This window comes from Olea europaea, unplaced genomic scaffold (genome assembly GCF_002742605.1).
Source record: "Olea europaea var. sylvestris unplaced genomic scaffold, O_europaea_v1 scaffold526, whole genome shotgun sequence".
Lineage (NCBI taxonomy): Eukaryota > Viridiplantae > Streptophyta > Magnoliopsida > Lamiales > Oleaceae > Olea > Olea europaea.
The window spans coordinates 61,518-68,821 of NW_019263579.1; positions in this window are offsets into that span (position 1 = coordinate 61,518).

Below are 7,304 nucleotides of genomic sequence, written 5' to 3' on the forward strand. Positions count from 1 at the left end.
TTTTACTGAATACTAAAATATCATCTATATAAACTATAATAAATTTATTATGCTTACTAAAAATACTATCCATTTTTCTTTGAAAAATACTAGGGGCATTTTTTTAATCCAAATGGCATAACTAACCATTCAAAATATCCTTCTGGGCTAGTGAAAGCTGTCCATTCTATTGAATCTGAGTGCATTTTTACTTGCCAAAAACCAGATTTTAAATCAAACTTACTAAAAATGTTACAATCTTGAATCTTATTTATTAAAACTGTCTTATCTGGAATATTATAGGCATCATTTATTGTATTATCATTTAATCTTTTATAATTAATTAACATTCTACTTTTTCCTCTAATAATTTCTGAATGTTTTCTAACTATAAAAGCTGCTGATCTGTGTGGACTTTCTGATTTTTTAATTACTCCTAATTTTAATTAATCTTTTATATGCATCTTAAAATCTTCCTGATCTTGGTTTGTAGCTTCAATATTTTTTTGTCTTAGTTATATATTCTAGATTTTTTATTTTTATTTCACAAAAAACTTTATCTTTTTCCCAATATTTTAATACATTTTCTCCTAAAATTTCTAATTTTTCTAATTTACTAATCATATTTTCTATATCTTGTTCTGTCACTAACAAATTATATATTTTTTCAATTTCTACAAAATCTAAACATATTTCTTCTTCTTCCTTAAAATTTTCATAATATTCTTCTAAAAAAATTTCTAATTCTTCTTTTTCTATTAATTGACATTCTCTTTCTCTACTTTTTTTTATACCGTTCGTGCCACTCCTTCTCTTCCCGTCTCTCAAGAAAAAGAATTAGCCCTGCCTTCAAGAGCGGTTAGGCCAATGCTGTCTAAAGATGCTCCTCCATCAGTATAGTCTTCTGAATCATTGTCTTCTTCTGTATTATTATCTTCATAGTCTTCTTTAAAATCAATTTTCTTTTTGCCTTTGTTTTTCTTCTTTTTCTGTAACTTCTTTGAGGTCTTTTGTTTAACTTGTTGCTGTAATTCTTCTATTTTGAAGTATGGAAGAATACAATACTAGGCCATTATATTAGATTAGCAGATAATATGGAATCATTAGAAATGTATAGATACTTAGAGACATTTTTAGGAGAAAGTGCTAAATATATATATATATATGTATATGTATATATATGTATATGTATATATATATGATTCTATTTCTAACTAAAGAAAAATCAAGCCAACCAGAATAAACATTAAAAAGTTTGTAAACATATTAAAATTCAATTTAAATATTTTCAATTTTTTTTTTAATTATATCCCATCAAAATATTGCGCAAAAATAAAAAATCGTGGTACATCGATCATGCGTTAATACCTAAGCAGCAAAACGAATTCTTAACACGTTTCAAGTTCTAGTGGCCAAATTGAAACCATGGAGATGTATCATTAAGAATTATCAAAAGCCTTGCTGAAACAGTTTCTAGTGACAACTCAAGTGACCATGCCACTACAATTTAAAGTCCAAACTAACAATCAATTAATTGTTGATAGGATATATTATGAGATGAGACTTCATTTTTTGTGTTCATAAATATACACACATTATTCATAATGTATCTGCTTCAAATATTCAACGCAATGCAATGTCATTGCTGTCAAATGAGACAATTTGGCACCAAAGATGAGAAAAAAATGTCATTGCTGTCAAATGAGAATCGCTCTTTTTTCTCATCACTGTATTTTTTTCGTTTCAGAGAAAAAAATTATTTATTGTGCAACTAGAAAACAAAGTTTTTGCATAATTATTTTGTGAGATTAGATTGTACGATATTTTTCTAGAATATTTGTATACATAAATACAAGTCACATGTCTTCATAAACACCACCATATTTTTCAGAATATTATTCCAAAATTTAGTTATACCATATGCTTTTTTGGGAGGATAACTATTATTAAAATGATTATAAATCATTTTTTTTCAAGATTTTGTTAGTTCTTATAAAGTATTTTTCGAGAATAGAAACTTATAAAGTTATGTTTTTCAAGAGTAATAATACTTTTTTTTTTAAAATATTAATTGTAAAAAATATTGTCCCAAACGAATATATTATTCTATATTATAGAATTGTGTTAAATTGTCTTTTTTCAAAAATACTAAAATGATATTAATTCGAGATATTTGATTCTATGTTTGGGTTTATTCAGGAGCAATGAAATAAAAAATTTCTGGAATAATGATCATTAAAAATGACTAAATATTCTTGAAGAATATTGATTTTAAATTTATACTCTTCCATGAGTAATAATTCAATATTTTTCTAGAATATTGACAAGAAGTAATAAACTACATTCAAACAAATATAAATCTATCAATTGATATACTCAAAACAATTTTTACCACTTTATTATACAATGTAAAATTAAGAGAATACTAACTTTTTCTTTGAACTAAAAGAGTTTCTTTATTAATTCAATTGATTATAACTTCGTGTCTTTTTTTTTTTTAATAGAAGAGAAATTGCTTTTCATACCTCTACTTTGTTAGAGATTCAACAGCAAAAGAAGAATAAGTTTTGCTAATTCAATTGGCTACAATTTCGTGTCGAGAATTTGCTATAAATTAAAGAGAAATAAAATAACCATTGACGTGATTACTCAAAAATGAGAAAAAATTCATTTTTGAGAAGAAAATTATATCATTGCTATTGAATTACTTCTGGCTTTTAATTATCACAGAAGCAAATATCATGTACAAAGTGACGAGGACCATTAATGCGTGTATTATATAAACATGACAATCCGTAGTCATAGATGGAAAGCAGTAAGCTCTTACTGAATCAATACAATTTTATGATCCCAATAGGATTAATGCTCATTAACAAATGAACGGGCAAGGTTTTGTTTAGGAAATATAAATGGGACGCCATTTCTCTACTTGGCCTTGATCAATACTATAGCTCACGCTATCATTTATATGCTACAGATTTCATGCTACCAAGAATGCATCCTGAGTAATTGATCCAGTGACATTCCTTATAGGAGTCTTCAGGCTAATTAAACAGGCATGCGGTCTGATACCAATATTTAAATTATAGACGAATTTGAGCCCAGTAGAGTTGAAGCATGTAAATGATTGACATACCCAGGGGCGGATCTAGACTCCATGTTCAGCTAGAGTGTTGACTTTGACTTTGACCATTGACCGTCGATAATCAACTTGTGTATTAAAATTTGATTAAATAATATTAAAAATTGTTCAATATATATGTAAATGCACTAAAATGTAAACATTATATTTGATAAATATGTGCTTTTTCTAGAGATAGAATGTCAAAAGCATGAGTTTGTTTTTCATGATCTGCATACGTTGTTTATCTCAAACTCGAGTTTCATATCATTTGAAATTTTGAAGCAATCAAAAATAATTAATATAAAGATTTAAAACATATGCACAATCACAAGTTTTGCAATATTATAATACAAAATTAAAGTTTCATTAATGACAATAAGCAGCCAATCTTGATAGAGTGTTCAAATTAACTTGGGAAGAATCCACTGAATATCATTGTCTCTACCAAAACACAATTTGTACCCAGCATCCAATATAATATTTAAATTATAATAGTATGTCTCTAAGTTTAAAAAGATTGCTTGTAAGTAAATAGTAAGACTTAAAATAACTTTTTTATTAATGAAATTTAAAAATAAATTCCTATTTTCGTAATAAGGTAGACCTATGTCAAAATAAGTACCAAATAAGTTCTCCCAAACATGCTTAAAATGATTAAGAGACAAAAAAAATAGATTCATAACTCAACTTTTCAAAAACTTGAGAACGAACGAACCATCAACATGATTTAATTATCATAAACCGCAGTTGTACAAATCAAAAAATACACGAGACAAATTGCAGTTGCAATTGAACCAGCACAATTGCACAAATCAACAAATAAAATACGTCAAGTTTGTCAAAACAATTTGTAGAGTTACAGTCTTACAGACAAGTGAGACAATCAGACATGAGACAACCAAAACAATTCAATATTCAACTCTTCAACTTCAAGTATTGAACTTATTAAACTCACCAATCACCAATGCACATTGTTGGCCGCTCAGCCTCGCCAATCGCCTCAGAGTCTGTCGCCGGTCGGAGATTCACCCCTAAGACTTCGCACACCGGCGGCACACGGTCACCACCTCCAAGCTCCAGCTGCAACTGGTGCTACAGCTTCGAATGGAAACTGAAGGGTAACTGGGTGAGGGAACAAGGGTTTGATGTCGCCTTCTGTGCCGCTCTGCAAATGGATTTTGGGGGATTTGGGTTTGGGAGAAATACCAGTTAAAGCCAATATATATATACCCATGGACCGTTTGAATGGATCCAATATCCACATTTGGGCCTAATTTTGTTTTAAAAAAATAGGCCCAATTTTCAGTTACATTAGCCCAAAGGAAAAATGAAAAATCTGGTTGTCTTCGTCAGTTCCTTCGGTCTGCAATCGCTGTGCGCAGGTACTTGCTGCCAACCTTGCGGCCACTGAAGACTCCGGCGGAGACAGCACGCGCGGCCGCGCCCCCTCGTCGGGTGCTGGCTCCGCGCCTGACCTCCAGGCTCCAGCTGCAACTGGTGCTACAGCTTCGAATGGAAATTGAAGGGTAACTGGGTGAGGGACCAAGGATTTGATGTCGTCTTCTGTGCTGTTCTGCAAATGGATTTTGGGGGATATGGGTTTGGAAGAAATACCAATTAAAGCCAATATATTATATATCCATGGACCGTTTGAATAGATCCAATTTCCGGTTACAGTAGCCCAAAGGAAAAATGAAAAATTTGGTTGTCTTCTCCAGTTCCTCCAGTCTGCAATCGCTGCGCGCAGGCGCTTGCTGCCAACCTTGCGGCCACTGAAGACTCCGGCGGAGCCAGCACCGGCGGTCTCGCCCCCTCGTCGGGTGCTGACTCCGCGCCTGGACATACATCAAAGATTGGTGATGGAGATTATCTCCTTTTGTAGTCAAATTCACTGCAAAAGGAACATAAATTTTGGTGCAAGAGAGTGATTATCACCTCTCTCTCTCTCTCTCTCTCTCTTACAAAATGATCCCATGTTTTTAGAGAATTGAATTAGTTCTATCCCTTATTATTCCCGAGTCTAATATTCTCTTTGCATTACCTAAATCTTTAGCCCTATTTGTGTACCATTATTTAATGAAAATGAGTTTAGAATAGTGAATTTTTGAAGAATGTGATGTTAAAAATTTGAATTTACGAGCAAAAATTTTTATTGTTAGAATATGTGGTTGTAAATTAGTTTGAGTAAAAAAGAAATTTGAAATAATGATAGAAAAATAGGGGCATAATATCAAATTCAGAAGTAAGGCCATTTTTATCTCTGTAATCAATTTCATACAAGGACTTATTAAAAGCATATAATCAACATACAACAATAAGCAAACAAATTTTTCATCCTCAAATTGCTTTTACAATAATGATAAAACATACTTCTTTTGAACCCTATTGTTAAAACAGAAGTATCAGATATTTGTACTACTGTTTTGAACTATATAAACACCTTCTTGATGATTACACATAACCAGATTTTTCTTATTTTCAAACCTTTTAATTGATTCGTAAAAATTCTCCCATCGAGTTCACCATGCAAGAAATCATCTTAACAAGAAGTTACACAATTTTCTAATTTAATTTTGCAATTAAAACAGGCATGATTCTAATGATATTATACTTGATTGCAGGTTAATTAAGAAACTTTCATTATAATCAATACCTTCATTTTGCTTGTAGCCTTTTGCAACTAAACTAGTTTTAAATTTTAAAGGTTAAAACTTTGTTGTTCCCGTTTACAATCTACTATAGAATGATTTTATTTTTATTTTTAACCAGTATTTTGACTGTTAAATAATTTTAATTGCTTCCTTGAAAGGTATTTGATTCTTTATCTGTCCAACCTTGATAATTAGAGATGGCAAAAAACAAATATGAATCATAACCTAACCTTTGTGACTCCCTAATTATTCTCTGCTATCTCTTGCTAATTAATAATCCACTAAAGGACCTTTATGTGATAGAAGATGCATTATAGGCAACTAATTGAAAGCGGATTGGTGTGAGATTTTTAAGTATAAGTTGGCCCCAGAAATGTTATTTATGCAAAGTTGCAAGTTAGGACAGATTGATGAGCCTAAAATCTTTGAACTGCGAAACTTAGGACTGATTTTTATGTTTCTTATGAACAAAAACTGTGATTAAAGACAAAATGAAAACAATGATTATATAATTTTTTTATTTGTGTTGGTTAGAGTGACAAGTACAAGAAGTTAAAAATAGTGGGATAGGTCGAGTTTAGTGTGATTTATTATTGTACAAAGTTAATGATTTAGTTGATTTAGAGAGCAGAGGTCAATATGCAAAAGGATATCAGAAAAGCGGTTGGTCCAGACTTGGGACCAACTCAAATTCAGCGGGCTAAGGTGTTAGCCCTGATTTGAATTCTATGGATTGAAATAAAAGCCGAGGTCCCTAGTTTTGAATCTGTTCCCAGGCCTGGACAAGTAGCAGCTCGAAGGATATGTGGGGTGAATCTTAAAATTTACAAGAAATAATTGTTGTTTTTTTTTGTTTATGCTTAACATAATATTTTGGCTGCAAGTCAATTTCTTTATCAAATGCTTGATGACGTAACGGTTCTAGAAAATATGCGTCATCGACATTCGATTCATTTTTTTAGATGGATCTTATGTTAAATTAATTGTATTAGTTAGGTGGTAATTAATTATTACCATGATGAAATTACGCCATACTAAATTGACTAAATTAACAATTATGCAAATTGGAATAAGTTGTCATACTATCCACGTTGGAAAGTTTTAAAAGGTTTTAAAAAGCATTTTTAATACGTAGGAAGGAAAGTTACAAGGGAGAATATAGTGGTGCCAAGCACCTAGATCACACTTGCATTTTGAGATGTGTTTTTTACAAAATGGAATTGTAGTGGTGTGGCAATTGGGCAAGCAGGGTAGAGGACCACCCTCATTTGATTCTCGTCTCCTCAATTTAATTAAAAAATGTAATTGATTCTACCCTCATAATTCTATTTTGACCGACAAGATTGACATATAGTGTTTGTTTGGTAGGAATTTTGATAATTAATTTTTTTATCATTAGAAATAAAATGAGTCCTATTTATGAAAGAATAATTCAAAATTGACGATTGAAATAGTGAAATAACGGTCAAAATATTGATTTTAATTGGCTTAAAAGCTGTACCAAACAAGCTCATAATATTATTCTAACTTTTGAAAGAAGTAAAGTATGT